This window comes from Symphalangus syndactylus, chromosome 10 (assembly GCF_028878055.3).
Source record: "Symphalangus syndactylus isolate Jambi chromosome 10, NHGRI_mSymSyn1-v2.1_pri, whole genome shotgun sequence".
Lineage (NCBI taxonomy): Eukaryota > Metazoa > Chordata > Mammalia > Primates > Hylobatidae > Symphalangus > Symphalangus syndactylus.
Genome location: NC_072432.2, coordinates 21,832,982 through 21,851,736, shown reverse-complemented (window position 1 = coordinate 21,851,736; position 18,755 = coordinate 21,832,982). Strand labels below are relative to the sequence as shown.

At 41.1% G+C, this 18,755-nt stretch overlaps 1 protein-coding gene and 1 pseudogene across 11 annotated transcripts in view; both read right to left on the bottom strand.

The window, feature by feature from the left end:
* The window catches only part of PTER (phosphotriesterase related), an 80,916-nt gene that overhangs the window by 44,235 nt on the left and 17,926 nt on the right, over positions 1–18,755 (bottom strand). For 8 of the 11 annotated variants that reach the window (XM_063610176.1, XM_063610178.1, XM_063610177.1 and 5 more), the window contains one exon: positions 5,740–5,818. The gene's annotated coding sequence lies outside the window, so the exon portion shown is untranslated. Of the gene's footprint in view, positions 1–4,251; positions 4,406–5,739; positions 5,819–7,378; positions 7,438–18,755 lie in introns of those variants that run through there. The other 3 variants (XM_063610173.1, XM_063610174.1, XM_063610181.1) reach the window with 2 other exon arrangements.
* Positions 3,423–18,755, bottom strand: part of LOC129491582 (uncharacterized) — a 32,437-nt pseudogene continuing 17,104 nt past the window's right edge.

Below are 18,755 nucleotides of genomic sequence, written 5' to 3'. Positions count from 1 at the left end.
ACTCTACAAATAATTACTTTTTCTTTTATGTCCAGACAAACATGAAGTCTGGTTTAAATTTTGACTTCTTAGTGAGAAATGAAAAGAATAGAAGCTACGTACATAAAATTCTCACTTCTACAAACTAAACCTGAAGCACAGTGTATTTTTTATAAATTCCAGAGGGTACAAGATAATAGAAAACTGTTAAAATTTCAAAAAGCTGTCCAGAGGTCCAAATACCAAAGAAGTAAAGTATTTATTAGGAATTACTATCCCTACATAAGCCCCAAAACATGGTGGGGGAGAAGGACTGTATTAATCTGTTATCACACTGCTAATAAAGATATAACTGAGACTGGGTAATTTATAAAGGAAAGAGGTTTAATGGACTCACGATTCCATATGGCTGGGGAGGCCTCACAATCATGGCGGAAGGCAAATGAGGAACAAAGCCATGACTTACATGGCAGCAGGCAAGAGAGCTTGCACAGGAGAACTCCCATTTATAAAAACAGCAGATCTCGTGAGATTTATTCATTACCAGGAGAACAGTAAGGGGGAAACAGCCCCCGTGATTCAATTATCTCCACCTGGCCCCACCGTTGACATGTGGGGATTATTACAATTCAAGGTCAGATGTGGGTGGGGACACAGTCAATCTGTATCAGGCATACATGATTCCAGTTTTATCGTGGGATAAATGCTAAATAATAAAAATAATATCTATATAATACTTAAGGAACTTATACTAGCAATGCAAGAAACACCAAATAACCAATTGCAATTTTTTATTTATAGATATCCAGCTACACATTCGAGAAAAAATCTTTCCATTTAAAATAGTAACTTAGTCTTTAAAAGTTAGCAGTAGTCATATTGTGGGAATCCAATAGAAAGCATCACTTGAGAGACAGTTACAACAAATCCAGCCCATTCACTGACTTGTTTGTGAAAACAGGAAGATTGTAGTGAGCGTGGAGATATGACAACCTCCTAGCCACAACGCTGGCAAAAGTGCAAATTTGCCCAACTTGTCTGAAAAGTAATTTAGCAGTAAGTATCCCGAGTCTTAAAAATGTTGCCCTGCTGGTGAGAATCTGTCTTAAGGGAATATTTTGACATGTGTAAAAAAGATTTATGCTCAAAGAGTCCATTATGGCATTATATAGAATGGCAACAAAATGTCTTATAACATAGGAATGTTTACATATAAACAGGATGGAACATTACGCAACCATTCAATTATATTTGCAAAGAATATTTAATGACATAGAAAAATGCTCTTATATTCTGTATGCTCTTTGATGTAAAGAAAAAAATGAGGAAAATAAAGAAAAATGCTCCTATTACCTGAAAAAGCAAAACACAAAACTAGTTTAAGTAAATTAAGTGCGATAAAAATTTATACGGAGTGTATGTATCTACACATAAATAGGACTTAACAGCCAGAGATACTAAAATGTTAAGCTTATCTTTGAGCGGGAGGAGTGAAGATCGACCATTTTTATTCCTTCATTACACTTTAATGTATTTTCCAGTTTTTAATGTTTATGACATTTATAATCAGTAAAAGGGAGTAAAATGAGAAAAGATCAATGTTACTAGTGTAAATCCATCGGATGCTTACACTAATGTCACAGGTAAAATAGTAAAATACAGATTTTGAATCCCCCAACCAAAACAGACAACGAGTTATGAACTCAAGAGCTATTTCAAATTCTTTATTATCACAAAGCTGCTAATTGCCTGTCTTGCCTGAGACCTGATATTGTTCCTGCACAATATTTCAGATCCAATTACATGCCTTTCTAGTGCTATGGTTCATTTTAATTCAATTCAAGCTGTTTGAGGTAGTCCATCGCTGACTGATTTTGACTTTGGTGGAAGTCTTGAAGCCCAGTGACAATTCTGGAAAAAGCTCCATGGCCTGAATAATTCTTATCACAGTTAAGCCAGACCAGGAACAAGATCTCATTTGAACACACTCATGTGAGGGGTTAGCAGCGGAAATGGAGGCGGGGGTGTTGTGAAGGGAACTTCCTAATCATAAATTAGGAAGTGTCAGTCATCATTTTTAAGTCAAAAAAAAAAAAAAAGAATCAAGAACAATAAATTTTAAGTAAAGATAAACCATAAAAATAGAACCATAGAAAGAAACCTTTTTAAAGAACAGATCCGTAAGAAGAATTTTTTTTGTTTTTTTTTTGAGATGGAGCCTTACTCTGTCGCCCAGGCTGGAGTGCAGTGGCACAATCTTGGCTCACTGCAACCTCCACCTTCCGGATTCAAGTGATTCTCCTGCCTCAGCCTCCCAAGTAGCTGGGATTACAGGCACCTGCCACCACACCCAGCTAAGTTTTGTATTTTTAGTAGACATGGGGTTTCACTCTGTTGGCCAAGCTGGTCTTGAACTCCTGACCTCAAGTGATCCGCCTGACTTGACCTCCCAAAGTGCTGGGGTTACAGGCGTGAGCCACTGCTCTCTCCCAAAAAACCTTTTTAATGGAGGGCGAACAGCCTCAACAAGATGAAATAAAAAGTTACTATGGATTTGATAAATATGTATTAAGCAGTTAATAAGTGTAAGATGCTATGAGAGGCAGGTAAGGTCTACGGGAGATACAAAGATAGATAAGAGTCCTGTGGCTTCATTTGGAGGCTGGGAACCAACAATAATGCCTTTTGTTCATTGACTAAGCTTCTGCTATGTGTTGCTTAAAGCACTTTACATCTCTTATCTCAAATTCTCATGAATGCATTGCTAGCTTGATATTCTACGAGGAAAGTAAGGCCAAGAAAAGTTAAGAAACTTGCCCCTGGACTGAAAGGCTGCAATTCCAACCTGAGTCTGCTTAGAGAATGCAAAATATTGACTATGAACAGCACTTCATACAGAGTTCTGTTAAGATTAATTAGACCAGTTTAGCCAACAATGACAATAGATAGCAACCTTATTGGAAAATTACCATGTGCCAAGCCCAGCACTTGGTAATTTACATGACATGTCTACATTTTTCACATTCTCTCTGATGCAACATCTACAAATGCTCTTATTTAAATTAAAAAAAAAAAAAAAACCAGCCAGGCATGGTGGCTCATGCTATAACCCCAGCACCACTTTGGGAGGCTGAGGCAGGAGGACTGCTTGAGCCCAGGAGTTCGCAATCAGCCTGGGCAACAAAGTGAGACCTCATCTCTAGAAAAAAAAATCCCAAAATTAGCCAGCCATGGTGGCACACACCTGTGGTCCCAGCTACACAGGAAGCTGAGGCAGAAGGATCACTTGAGCCTGGACTCGAGGCTATAGTGAGCCATGTTCATGTTCTCAGAAACAAACAAGAAAACAAAACAAACTCAGATTTCATCCAAGACTCCTGCCTCACCCACACCCACTCAGTTTCTAAATCCTGTAAATTCCACCACTTTAATAGCTCTTTGATTCATCTTTTCCCCTTCATTCTCACAGTCACGATCTTAGTAGGAACCACCATCATCTCACAGATGGATTCCAGTAAAAGCTTCTCAGCAGTCTCTCTGGCTTTGCAATCCACCTTAGGAAGCCTATACAGCGCTCTTTCTAAAACGCAGACATGAATGTGTCTCTCCCTGAGTCTTATTCTAATCTTAAAAAACAAATGTGAACATAGAGCCTGATAGTACCCTGTGAACCCACTCTGCACTCACCTGCCCTTTCCTGGACTTCATCTTCTCCCCTGTCCCAAGGTCTCTGAGCAGGTTTCTGCCTCTTTGCTCTCAGCTTGCAAATCCAGCCTATGCCCACTCTGCCTCCCTAACCCTTTCCCAGTCCTGGCCAACTTCTACTCGGCCTTCAGCACTCTTCCTAACTAGCAGACTGTCCTGTGGTTCCTCCTTGTTGCTCAAGCAATACGGGTAAGACGTCAATTCTAGGTACTTTCATAGCACCTCAAGTTTCACCTTAATAATGCACTTCTGATTTTTGTTTTTTGGCTTTTTTTCTTTTAAGAGACAGGGTCTCACCCTGTCACCCAGGCTGGGGTACGGTGGTATGATCGTAGCTCACTGCAGCCTCAAACTCCTGGGCTCAAGCGATCCTCCCACCTCAGCCTCCTGAGTAGTTGGGACTACAAGTGCATGCTGCCACACCCAACTATTTTTTTTTATTTTCTATAGAGAAAGGGGTCTCCCTATGTTGCCTAGGTTGGTTTTGAACTCCTAGACTCAAGGGATCCTCCCACCTTGGCCCCCAAAGTACTGGGATTATAGGCATGAGCCACTGCACCCAGCTACCTTCTTCTGTTTTATGTCTTTTCCATCAGACTTTGAGCTCGTTGGGGTGAGTCACATCTTCTTTGCCTCTCAATCCCCAGTTCCCTGCAGTGCCTGGTACATAGTATGTATTTAGCGAACATCTAGATGCTTGCTTGTTTTAGTCCAGCATTATCCACAAAGGGTTTGAGGAGACTTGCACAAAGGAAGCACACAATAAAGAAAACAAAAATTAAAGCAGAAGCAAACAAATTATAAATAGAAGTGGAATTAGCACTAGAAAAGAACAACATAAATGTGTAGTTAATAGAGGTTAAAAGTTATTTTTTAAAAAAGAGCTAAACATTTTCCTGGAATCTTTTTTGTTTTGAGATGGAGTTTTGCTCTGTCACCCAGGCTGGAGTACGGTGGCTTGATCTTGGCTCACTGCAACCTCCGCCTCCCGAGTTCAAGTGATTCTCCTACCTCAGCCTTCCAAGTAGCTGGGATTACAGGTGTCTGCCACCATACTCGGCTAATTTTTGTATCTGGAGATGGGGTTTCGCCGTGTTGGCCAGGTGGGTCTCATACTCCTGACCTAAAGTGATCCGCCCGCCTCTGCCTCCCAAAGTGCTGGGATTACAAGCATGAGCCACCATGCCTGGCCATTTTCCTGGAATCTTTATTTAATATATTTCTGACAATAGATAATTCTGAGATCACAGCACAGCCCTTTTATGGAATATCACATTATTTTCCCAAATCGGAAGATCTAAAAATTATTAAAAAGCATGGAAAATGTTTTTCCAAAAGTGTTTGGGCTCTGGATTTTGAAGCCAGGTTTGTTTTTTCAACTTTCCTGTATCTTCACACTCCAAGTTCTCAAAAGGCAGCAAATATACTATTTTATTTTACTATTATTATTTTTTGAGATGTAATTTTACTCATGTTGCCCAGGCTGCAGTGCAATTGCACACTGCAACCTCCATCTTCCGGGTTCAAGCAATTCTCCTGCCTCAGCCTCCCGAGTAGCTGGGATTACAGGCACCCACTACCACACCTGGCTAATTTTTGTATTTTTACTAGAGACAACGTTTCACCATGTAGGCCAGACTGGTCTCGAACTCCTGATCTCAGGTGATCCACCCACCTCAACCTCCCAAAGTGCTGGGATTATAGGCGTGAGTCACTGCACCTGGCAGCAAATGTACTATTTTAGATTATTCTTCTGTACCCAACTACATAGGAATACATAGTCTTTTTAAGTTTTGTTTTTTTGTTTTTGTTTTTTTTTAACTTTCCCTTACTATCCACAGTAGTGCCCTCTTATCCAAAGAAAATCTGTTCCAGGGCCCCCAGTGGATGCGTGGAACCGCAAATAGTATCTAACCCTGTAGAGACTATGTTTTTGTCCCATATATACATACTTATGATAAAGTTTAATTTATAATTTAGGCACAGTAAAAGATTAACAACAATAACTAATAATAAAATAGAAGAATCATAACAATATGCTGGAATAAAACTTACGTGAATGCGGTTTCTCTCCTCTCTCTCTTTCTGCCTTAAAATATCTTCATATTTTCAGACTGTGGTTGACTACAGGTAACTGAAACCACAAAAAGCAAAACCATGGATAAGGGGAGAGTAGTAGTGTAAGAGCCAGAATCTTGAGCATATAAAAAATAACAGCAAGTGACTTCATCTCCAAAGACATTTCCTATCTGCATTGGTGGAAGTCAACTGAAAATCAGAAAACTAAAAATACTTAGTAAAATTACTGCAGGTGACTCATGGCCACAGGTCATCCTTTGTAAGAAGTAAAACTGGATAATGGCTCCTAGGCAAATGTTTTAAATGTATAGACCATCTACAGGAATTTCTTGCTAAGGCCGTTTAATTTTTAAATAAACTTTGAATCACAGAAAGGCTGTATGATTCAGTTGCACAAATAACAATACAGTATATCTAAAAGGTATTTCCCACACAAGTCTCCCCAGGTCCTTTGAAGATCACACAGTAGACTCTCTGAGAAAAGTCTTGATTTCGGCTACTATGTTTTGCTAATCCAGAGTTTAAAAGAATCAGGCCAGGTCCAGTGGCTCATGCCTGTAGTCCCAGCACTTTGGGAGGCAGAGACAGGTGGATCACTTCAGGCCAGGAGTTTGAGACTAGCCTGGCCAACATGGCAAGACCCCATCTCTACTAATAATACAAAAATTAGCTGGGCGTGGTGGCCCATGCCTGTAATCCCAGCTACTTGGGAGGCTGAGTCACGAGAATCACTTGAACAGGGGAGGCAGAGATTGCAGTGAGCTGAGATGGTGCCACTGCACTGCAACCTGGGTGACAGAGCAAAATTCTGTCTCAAACAAACAATCAGTGCAGGTACCTGTTTTTAGATGGTCTAACCTAGCCTGTTTGGTGTAAAAAAAAAAATGGTAGTTATCACAGAAAAAGGTCTGACAGCCACTAGCAGGGGGCTCAGAGACTTTTCCATTCTGACTGTAACCCTTGCCTTGCTTGGGTCTGCTATCTGCCTGGACACCTGTCTGGGAAACTCAACACCATAATTGATGAAAAGGACAGCTGTACTTGTAACTAGACTTTGTTTTGATAACTAACTCCATTCCCATGCTTGGAACACTATGTACAACTCTAAGCTATAACAATGATATGGTTTGGCTCTGTGTCCCCACCCAAATCTCATCTCAAATTGTAATCCCCATCATCCCTACATATTGAGGGAGGGAACAGATGGGAGGTGACTGGATCATGAGGACGGTTTTCCCCATGCTGTTCTCATGATAGTGAGTGGGTTCTCACAAGATCTTACAGTTTTATGAGGCAGTTTTCCCTGCTGTCACTCGCCCTCTCTCTCCTGCTGCCATGTACGACATGCCTGATTCCCCTTCCACCATAATTTTACGTTTCCTGAGGCCTCCCCAGACAGGCAGAACTATGAGTCAATTAAACCTCTTTCCGTTATAAATTACCCAGACTTGGGTAGTATCTTTATAGCAGTGTTAGAATGAACTAATACAAACAGCAATTGCACAGAGGCAGATGCTCAATAAATGTCTGCTCAACCAATGAGCAAATATTTAGTTCTGTTCTATCCACCCTTCAGTTCCACACTGATGGAATGTAATTTCAGCCACAAGCAAACCTGTTTTCATTGGCATTATGTCCTCTTCATAGGCTTGTGACCAACAATCTTTATGCTTCCTGAAATATTAAGAAAAACTGCTTTGATTTACAGATCTGAGGGGGTAACTTGGGTCTTAAGTTCTCAGGGCATAGGAAGGGAATACAAGGAAATCAGCTTTCCAAACGTGCTCATTTCACCTGCATACATTTCAATTGAATGTTGCAAATGTTTGCTGAGTATCTACTAACTTCAACTGAAGATATGCAGGGAAACAAAGATGAAAAAGAAACAATCCTGGCCCTAGGAGAGGAGCCACCAACACAGTGTCTAGCACATATATGGTAAGCATTCAATGAGACATTCATTGTTTTTCTATATTCATAGGATACTTATGATTCAAAGCAGAGTGCAGTAAATGTTAGGAGAGAGGTACTGATACGGGTTGGCTGTGTCCTCACCCAAATCTTATCTCGAATTGTAGCTCCCACAATTCCCATGTGTCATGGAGAGACCCAGTGGGAGGTAATTGAATCACGGGGGTGGGTCTTTCTCATGCTGTTCTCGTGATAGTGTTTAAGTCTGACGAGATCTGATGGTTTTATAAAGAGGAGTTCCCTGCATGAGTTCTCTCTTCCCTGCTGCCATGTAAGATGTGACTTTGCTTCTCCTTCCCTTCCGGCCATGATTGTGAGGCCTCCCCAGCCATGTGGAACAGTGAGTCAATTAAACCTCCTTTCTTTATAAATTACCCAGTCTCAGGTATGTCTTTATCCGGAGCATGAAAATGGACGGATACAGGTACAAAGCAAGTGCCCTGTGAAGTTGGTATGGACAACATTCACTGATACTGGAGGAATGAGAAGGCTTCCTGGAGGAGGTGGCATGTCACAGAGACATTCTGATGATATGAGCAATGAGGAGCATGTTTCCAGACTTTAAAGCATCCCGTAAAGGCTGATTGTAGGTTGCACATTAGCTTACAGTGAAAAATACTGACACAAGGGCTTGGCCCAGAGGATAAGAACTACATTAGGGCAATCATTAAGTAGGCAGTTGGAGTATAGGTTGAAAGCTGGAGAAACCGGAGACCAGGAGACGAGTCAGGAAACAAAAGTAATTTTCCTTGTTCCTCAGCGATCTTAAAAGCAGGACTGTGTTTCAGGGGAAACACAAGCCTGAATAAATACTCTTTTCCCCCCTGCTCCAACTTATAAAAGTATTGTAATAATCATAGTTTGAAAACAAAATAGGAAAGCCTTCAAAGTTGAATAAAACCAGCATGACCTGAATACCTAACTGATCTCTCAAATGTGTTTATTGATAGGAAAAAAGTTAAATTAAAATGCTTAGAACAATTAGAAAGTTCCTAGGAATTGAATTCTGAACTCTCAAGCCCACAACGATGACCACTATTAATAAAGTATTGTATGGAAGTGTCTTCATAAAACTCTGACTATATTAAACCCTCAGCTTTCTATATTGCTGGTTTCATTACCTTCAAAAGATTATGGAAGATCAGAAGTGTTATCTACCATAATAATGCTGTGTATTTCTCTGAAGAGCTTAGATCCTCTACACACTTTAATTAAATCTCCTAATGTACTGGTGAAATAGGCAAGGGATCAACAGAAGGTGAGTCATCAAAAACAGTGGAAGACCGGACCATCGGATGTACTTTGAGATGAAATCCACTTTTATTATTATTGTTCCCATTTCACCAATGAGGAAATGGGGTTATTATTGAGACAAGGATGATGAGCTGTATCCCACTTTCACTAAAGGCAGAATCCACTGCTATAGGTTCCGTAAGCAACTCGTGGGAGACCTTTAAAAATAGTATAACAACCATGACCTCTGAGATTTCTCCTTTGGGAGTCAACCAACACTTATTAATAAACACCTAAAATGTAGGCCAAAGAAAATATGCATTGGCTGGGCGTGGTGGCTCATGCCTGTAATCCCAGCAGTTTGGGAAGCCGAGGTGGGTGGATCACCTGAGGTCAGGAGTTCGAGACCAGCCTGGCCAACATGGCAAAACCCTGTCTCTACTAAAAATACAAAAATTAGCCGGGCATGGTGGCACCCGTCTGTAATCCCTGCTACTCGGGAGGCTGAGGCAGGAGAATTGCTTGAACCCGGGAGGCAGAGGTTGCAGTTAGCCATGCATCACCTGTTTCTTATAAAAGAACACAGGACAAGAATCCCAATTTATCATGATAATCCCAATTATCATTTGTCATGATAATCTCTTAGCTTTAATTAAGTGGTTTATCAGGAGCTTGGCTGAGTTCTTCCCTCTGTCTCCAAGTTTCCCTCTGCTTGAGAGATGATCGAGCATCAGTATTTTATTTTTTATTTTTTTATTTTTTTAGACAGAGTCTCGCTCTGTCACCCAGGCTGGAGTGCAGTGGCACAATCTTGGCTCACTGCAACCTCTGCCTCCCGGATTCAAGCGATTCTCCTGCCTCAGCCTCCCCAATAGCTGAGACTACAGGCACCTGCCACCAAGCCCGGCTAATTTTTTGTATTGTTAGTAGAGATGGGGTTTCACCATGTTAGCCAGGATGGTCTCAGTCTCCTGACCTTGCGATTTGCCCTCCTCAGCCTCCCAAAGTGCTGGGGTTACAGGCATGACTCATCACGCCCGGCAGGCATCAATCTTAAGGAGGTAATGTTAAGAGTAGATATGTGGCCAGGCACGGTGGCTCATGCCTGTAATCCCAGCACTTTGGGAGGCTGAGGCAGGTGGATCACTTGAGGCCAGGAGTTTGAGACCAGCCTGGCCTACAAGGTGAAACCCCGTCTCTACTAAAAATACAAACATTAGCCAGGCATGGTAGTGCATGCCTGTAATCCCAGCTACTCAGGAGGCTGAGGCAGGAGAATCACTTGAACCTGGCAGCCGGGGGCTACAATGTGCTGAGACTGCATCACTGCACTCCAGCCTGGGCAACAGAGTGAGACTCTGTCTCAAAAAAAAAAAAAAAGTAGATTATGTGGAAGACAGTACAAATCGCAGGGCTGGAAAAATTGCAAAGACGAGAAAACTCACAACAAGTCTTAACTCTTGGTTCTACCCTTAGGATACTGGTATAAACAAACCCTAAAGTCAGACTCAGAAAAACAAACATACATGCCACCATCATATATGATTTAATTTGTAAACCAACTGTACTTCTAATAAAGGAAATAAAGGAAGTAAACCACTTTGACAGATTATCCCCCGCTTTCTCAATCCAACCACCTCTCAAAAAGTCCTAGGAAGACTGGGCATGGTGGCTCACACCTGTAATCACAGCACTTTGGGACGCCGAGGCGGGTGGATTGCTTGAGGTCAGGAGTTCAGGACCAGCCTGGCCTTCATGGGGAAACCCCATCTGTACTAAAAATACAAAAATTAGCAGGGCGTAGTGGCAGGCGCCTGTAATTCCAGGTACTCGGGAGGCTGAGGCAGGAGAATCGCTTGAACCCGGGAGGCAGAGGTTGCAGAGAGCCGAGATCACGCCACTGCACTCCAGCCTGGGTGACAACAGCAAGACTTCGTCTCAAAAAAAAAAAAAGTCCTAAGAAATACGGTTATGGCTTCCAGTAAAACAGAGACCCCAGTTTGAAAAAAAAAAGTCATGAAAAAGATATATGTTGTCATTTTAGGTAACGATTTGGTATCACTCAAGTCTTTTTTTTGTTTGTTTGTTTTTGTTTGTTTTTCTTGTTTGTTTTTTTTTTTTTTGAGAGGGAGTTTCACTCTTGTTGCCCAGGCTGGAGTGCAATGGCACGATCTCGGCTCACTGCAACCTCCACCTCCTGGGTTCAAGCGATTCTCCTGCCTCAGCTTCCCAAGTAGCTGAGATTACAGGCATGTGCCACCCCACCCAGCTAATTTTGTATTTTTAGTAGAGACGGGGTTTCTCCATGTTGGTCAGGCTGGTCTCGAACTCCTGACCTCAGGTGATCCGCCCACCTCAGCCTCCCAAAGTGCTGGGATTACAGGTGTGAGCCACCGTGCCCAGCAAAGCATTCTAGGCAAAGAGGACAGTCAGTGCAAATTCCAAATTCTTATTTATTTATTATTTATTTTTTTGGGACGGAGTCTCACTCTGTCGCCCAGGTGGAGCGCAGTGGCGTGATCTCAGTTCACACCATTCTCCTGCCTCAGCCTCCCGAGTAGCTGGGACTACAGGCGCCCGCCACCACACCTGGCTAATTTTTTGTATTTTTAGTAGAGACGGGGTTTCACCGTGTTAGCCAGCTATGGTCTCGATCTCCTGACCTCGTGATCAGCCCGTCTCGGCCTCCCAAAGTGCTGGGATTACAGGCATGAGCTACCGCGCCGGGCCAGTATCACTCAAGTCTTAAAAAGGTAATGGAAATGCATATAATGAAACCCTAGGGCAATATATGGTTATAAAATAGGTATATTGATTCAGAATATGCTTAAAATGGTTTGATGATTATAAAAATGAAAAGACAAAATCAAAATTTTGTTGAGAGTTTGTAGAACTCCAAGTTTAAGAAAAAATTGCTTTAGAGGTAGCCTTTATTAACGGTCTAGGAAAGAACTCAAAGTAACAAATTTTGTCTAGTCCTAAGAGAGTGTGGCACCTGACAGAAGTGTTTTGGGGAAAGACTAGTATTTGATGTACTAAAAGTAAGGTAACAAACAGCTGATTTCAACTCCTGAAAGCTGATTTACTACAATGGGGTCAAGGGCAAATCTGTAATGACTACATGTGTCATAGAGCAATAATCATTCTTTCCCAGTCTTTGAGATGGCTGAGAAAATACTCTAACCGAATTCTAAATTCTCTAGAGAAAAGGTCTAGCAAAAATAGAAAAAAATCTCTACTATCAAATAACAAATTTTAATTAACTCATATATATAATTATATATGTAATTAAATATGAAGGAATTTAATATTAATTTGCTTAAATTTAATTTGCTTATGTATTTTCCCCATAAAAATAAGCTGCAGTAAAATATTTAGAAAGGTTTGTCTAGCACCATAGCTTAACTGAGCACCTCAATCATTGCTATCACCTGCTTCCTAAGAATTCACAGAAAATTATATATTTAAAATATTATTTGACACAATGATTTCTCTATATACTTATATTATTATGCAAGCAAAAAATCTCCTTTCACTGTAGTTTTAACTACAGTAAAATTTAACAATATTCCGATATATCAAATGACTGTAATTTTCGGCCAGGTGCAATGGCTCACGCCTGTAATCCCAGCACTATGGGAGGCTGAAGCACGCGGATCACCTGAGGTCAGGAGTTCGAGACCAGCCTGGCCAACATAGTGGAACCCTGTCTCTATCAAAATTACAAAAATTAGCCAGGCGTGGCGGCAGGTGCCTGTAATCCCAGCTAATTGGGAGGCTGAGGCAGGAGAATCTCTTGAACCCGGGAGGTGGAGGTTGCAATAGGATGCCTGGGCAACGGAGTGAGACTCTATTTAAAAAAAAAAAAAAGACTGTAATTTTCATCTCTTTTCGATTAGATTTATAACTGCAACTTTAATGATTTTAATAAATGTCTTAAATAAAAAAAGAAAGTTTAAGTCAAATCACAAATCTACTGCTAAAAAATGTCAAATTATTAAATGCCATCCAAGTAAGGACTGGTTTTAAATTTAGATTAATGGTTTTTAAAGTAGGTAAAATATATTATTAAATATTAAAATGTATAATGCTTAAAATGAAAATATTTGCATTTCAATTAATGTTAAATACTATTTGATTTTAGAATTTTTGAGCTGGAATAAACTAAGGAGATTGTTTAATCTGATGACTTCATTTTCAGATGCTAAAATGGAATCCTTAATCTTTTGAAGGTCAGATAGCCTAAACTAGAACCCAGTCTCTCAATTTGTCCAGTGTTCGTTTTACTAAGCTATGTAGGTATTTACTATGAACATCAAAATTAGTTATTCTTGTCTCTATTAATACAGAAGTATTAACCCAAGGTAACATCACATCTTAGCCTAAAAAAGAGGCTATGCTAACCCAGGACCAGAAGACCTGATCTCAATTCCACTGTTCACTGAATGACACGAAGCAAGCCCTTTAACTGCAGTGTGCTTTCCTTTTCCTAATTAGAAAAATAAGACTCTAGTAATTTAAATTGTCTTCTTCATTTGCAAGAAGGGGTAATAAAAATAACTCTGGGCTGGGCGCGTCGGCCCCCGCCTGTAATCCCAGCACTTTGGGAGGCCGAGGCGGGCAGATCACCTGAGGTCGGGAGTTTAAGATCAGCCTGACCAACATGGAAAAAACCCGGTCTCTACTAAAAATACAAAATTACCCAGGCATGGTGGCGCATGCCTGTAATCCCAGCCACTCGGGAGGCTGAGGCAGGAGACTCGGTTGAACCCGGGACACGGAGGTTGTGGTGAGCCATTGGGGTGGGGTGCCATTGCACCCCAGCCTGGGTAAGGAGAGCAAAACTTGGTCTAAAATAAGTAAATAAATAAATAAATAAATAACTCTGAAATATACAGCATATCTAAGTGCAAAGCAAATACTTAATAACAAAAACTCAACTATATTTAAACCAAGGAGCAAGAACTACTTTGAGTCATAATTAGGGGAGAATACATAGGAGCTTGTGTGTGACCTTAGCACATCTGAACTAGCAGATGCAGGGGTGTATCTAACAAGTTCTGTAGTTCCTAAATGTTCCTAGTTTTTTCAAAATAATCAATGTTTATCTAAACCATACAATAATTATCAGTTTGAGAACAAATTAGAGCCCTATGATTTCTCAAAGGCCCCACTGATTCCTTAAACAGAGACAAATGTGGAGTAGCTACAGTACTGCTAGTAGAATCTGAAGAATTTACTATAGACCCACCCTGTAACTGATATATGCACAGTATAAACCTTTGCAAGTATGGTTCTCTAATAGTAAAATATACTTGCCCAAGTGACACGTAAAATCGTCCAGCTTGAGCTGACCTTTAAAAAACAAACAAAACTTATCAACTGGAATCTCTTGGATAAGAAATAGATCTTGCGACTGGAAGGGGTGAGAAGAATCACTAAGTAGGTTTTAAAAGTGTTGTAGAATGCAAATTTTTGAAGAAAAATACATTGATACTATGCATGGAGAATAGTCTGAAAGAAAATACCCAGAGATGCTAATATAGGTCATCTCTGGGGGTAGAATTTGTAAAGTTTTTTTAAAATCTTTTTTCCCTTTGCACTTATCTGTTCTGTCTGATTTTGAATATGGACTAATTTTGTTGTATATAAAAAAGGTTATTATTCATGGAAAAAAATTTTGCTTTAGTCTCTTGTATTGTGGGAGGTAAGGTGCTTTATGCCCACTTCAAAAACAAAACACAAAGGCTGTCAATGTTAGCCGTTGTGATAGGAATGGAAATTGGACCCACGCTTCTTGTGTCTTGGTACTGTTTTTGGTTGCTTTAGAGGACCAGCAGAGAGGGAGCAAATCTGGAGAAGCACCTTCGGAGACAGCTTTCACACCCAGTAAATACTAAAGGGCAGACTTGCAAATGGTTTCTAGACACTTCTAAGCTTACACTCGCCATGCACTCCTTCCCCACAACTTTCATTCCTGGATTGCACGTCTCCGTCTCAAATTTAAACAAGCATTGCTTTCAGTGTTTAATTACAATTTAATGGAAATATGACTTGCATTCCAATTAGCTTTTGGTTTTCACATCACGAATGTGCATCCAAGTTATTGTGTCATTATAATCTCATGTTATAATGGCTTCATAATGCAAGTCCCTGCAGGGTTGAATTAGTAGTTTCCTATGGTAATCGCCCATCACTATAATATCATAATCGCATAAGCACAGTCCCCACATGCATACACTGCAATCACTTTGACATTGTAAGCGCATTTTAATAGTATTAGCATAGATTCTCCAGAGAAATCATCTCATTGTCACTGCATTACCATATAAGATTAATTGTGATGGAGCCAAGTTGTTATGATATGAGAGCTTAAAAAAAAAAGTGCCGGGCAGCAGCAAAGCATTTCACTCCTCAAAAGTTCAATCCATTCTGCAGTCAGGTCTTCCTATAATCCTTAATTCAATATAAGGTCCTTCCACAAGACATCAGGGTTTCTTTTGTTTTGTTTTTCTTTTTCTTTGCTGATGGTTCATACAACAGTAATAAATTGGGTCAGACCCTCTCTGCCGTAGAGACAGGAAAAGCAGACATAGTGCCTGTCTTCAATGAGTTTGCAATTTAATCAGGTTTATAACAAATTTTATACAGCATGTAGGTAAATGGAATGAATACACTTATGATACACAAAGTACTTTGAGGGCCCCGCATGGTGGCAGATGCCTGTAATCCCAGCACTTTGGGAGGCCAAGGCGGGTAGATCACCTGAGGCTGGGAGTTGAGACTAGCCTGGAAAACATGGTGAAATCTCGTCTCTACTAAAAATACAAAAATTAGCTGGCTGTGGTGGCACACACCTGTAGTCCCAGTTTCTGGGGAGGCTAAGGCAGGAGAATCGCTTGAACCTGGGAAGGGGAGGTTGCAGTGAGGCAAGATTGCATCCCTGCACTCCAGCCTGGGTGACAGAGTGAGGCTCCTTCTCAAAAACAAAAAAAACAAAAAAAACAAAGTACTTTGAAGTAACTGGCATTACATAGTGGTGAGAATAACTAAACAAGGCTTTTCTAAAGAAGAAATGCTTAATCATCAACTAAAGGGGCCGGGCACAGTGGCTCACGCCTGTAATCCCAGCACTTTGGGAGGCTGAGGTGGGCAGACCACGAGGTCAGGAGATCGAGACCATCCTGGCTAACACGGTGAAATCCCGTCTCTACTAAAAAATACAAAAAAATTAGTCGGGCGAGGTGGCGGGCGCCTGTAGTCCCAGCTACTTGGGAGGCTGAGGCAGGAGAATGGCGTGAACCCGGGAGGCGGAGCTTGCAGTGAGCCGAGACCGCGCCACTGCACTCCAGCCTGGGCGACACAGCAAGACTCCATCTCAAAAACAGAAACAAAAAAAAAAAACAACTAAAGGGTTAAACGTATTAAAGATAATGACTATGAGGCAGAAATGAAGCGCATGTAACTCGCTGAAGTCTTTGTATTCACTAATTCACTCTGGGAAGAAAGAAGGCTGTTTTCATGCTGCTGATAAAGACATAACCAAGACTAGGTAATTTATTTAAAGAAAGAGGTTTAATGGACTCACAGTTGCACATGGCTAGAAAGGCCTCACAATCATGGCGGCAGGCAAGTGAGAATGAGAGATCCAAGTGAAAGTGGAAACCTCTTATAAAATCATCAGATCTCGTAAGACTTATTCACTACCACGAGAACAGCACTGCGGAAACCCCCGCCATGATTCAGTTACCTCCCACCAGGTCCCTCCCACAACACGTGGGAATTACGGGAGCTACAATTCAAGATGAGATTTGGATGGGGACACAGCCAAACCGTATCAGCCACGAAAGACACTAGCAATGGACACAGCCACAGCCCTATCCAAGAAGGGAGCAAGAACAGGTAATGCGCAGAATTCTTCTCCCCTGCGGGTACCTCTACTGCTTTCAGTGGAGATAATGGAAGGTGGGACCTTGTTCTTTATTGCTAAGAGAAGAACAAGCAGAGCTGTTCTCCTGAAGCCTGAGACCAAGAGCCAGAAAAAAGGAAACGTCTATGCAGAACAGCATTGCCCAGCTTCCAAGAGTCTCCTTGGTTTGCTTTTCATAGTTGCAACAATGGTGCAAAATGACTATACTGTGTCAATGACAAATGACGCACACTGCAGAGACTGGCAGGATATTGTGTGCATTTGAGGGGCCTCTAATCTCCTGGCATTCTCTGGGGACACCACAGGAGAACTACAAAAGGACTATCATAACTCTTAAACACTCATCTCTGCCCAATGTTTAAGTGAGAACAGCATCACAGACAGCATTTAGCACAATGGATGGCCCATAGCAGGATTCTATAAATGTTTGTGGATGGATGGATAAACGAACTTGACTGGAAAGCATGTACATGTTTTAGAGCTGCTTTGAGTCTGAAAACACAGGTGAACAGATTTAGAATATGTACTCTCTGGTAGCATTAACAGAAGAATGAACAACTGGCAACGTCTTTTGCACAGTGAAAACTCACTTGCCTTCTTGGTTGTGGGAAATCACAGCATTCCGGGGATGATGATTGTTCATTTTCCCTGTCTCAGTTTCTGTTGGCCTGGGAGACCTCAGAACTACTTGGAAGCTCAGTTTCCAAAAAAAAGTAATAACACTTTTTAAATGGGAACACACTAAGGATAAATATGTGTTCTCTAAGTGCTCAAAGTGACTTTTACCAACAAGCTGTGGAGCAATCCAGTATAAACCTATTACAAACACAAACTTAGCTGTCCTTCTTTTGAAACTATTTTTAACTTCATAGGTAAAGTCTCTATGGCACTTGCTATGCTATTCTTGAGTTCTTGTTTAGGTATCAGATGAAGTTAAAACTTTACCTCTTGGCTTGCTCTTTTTATTTTTTGAGAGGGTCTCGCTCTGTTGCCCAGGCTAGAGTGCAATGGCATGATCATGGCTCACTGCAGCTTCAGCCTCCCAGGTACAAGTGATCCACCTCGCTCAGCCTCTTGAGTAGCTGGGACCACAGAAATACGCCATCTCACTTCACTAATTTTTTTATTTTTAATAGAGACGAGGTATTGATATGTTGCCCAGGCTGGTCTCAAACTCCTGGGCTCAAATGATCCTCCTGACTCGGTCTCCCAAAGTGTTGGGATTATAGGCATGAGTCACTGCACCTGTTAATTTGTCATTGACACATGATAATCGTTTTATACCATGGTTGCAACTATGGAAAGCAAATCAAGGAAACTATTGGGGCCAGGGCAGTACTTTTCTGCACAGAAGTTTCTCTTTTTTCTGGCCCTTGGTCTGATGCTTCAGGAGAACAGCTCTGCTTATTCATTTTTTTGTTTTGTTTTGTTTTGAGACAAGGTCTCTCTCTGTCATCCAGACTGGAGTGCAGTGGCATGATCATAGCTCACTGCAACCTCCGACTCCCAGGCTCAAGCCATCCTCCCACTAAAGCCTCCCTAATAGCTGGGACTACAGGTGTATACCACCATGCCCAGATAATTTGTGTATGTTTTGTAGAGACAGGGTTTCACCATGTCCCCCGGGCTGGTCTTCAACTCCTGGGCTTCAGTGATCCACCTTCCTCAGCTTCTCAAAGTGCTAGGATCACAGGCATGAACCAATGCACCTGGCCAGTTTAGTCTTTAGGTAACTTATTTCATACAGTTTTCATTATGCATTAATATGAAAATGTTCTTTTATTACATTTGATTATCAGCTTTTATTATTTCATTACTGTATAGTACTTATCAGTTTATTATATATTAGTATTTATTG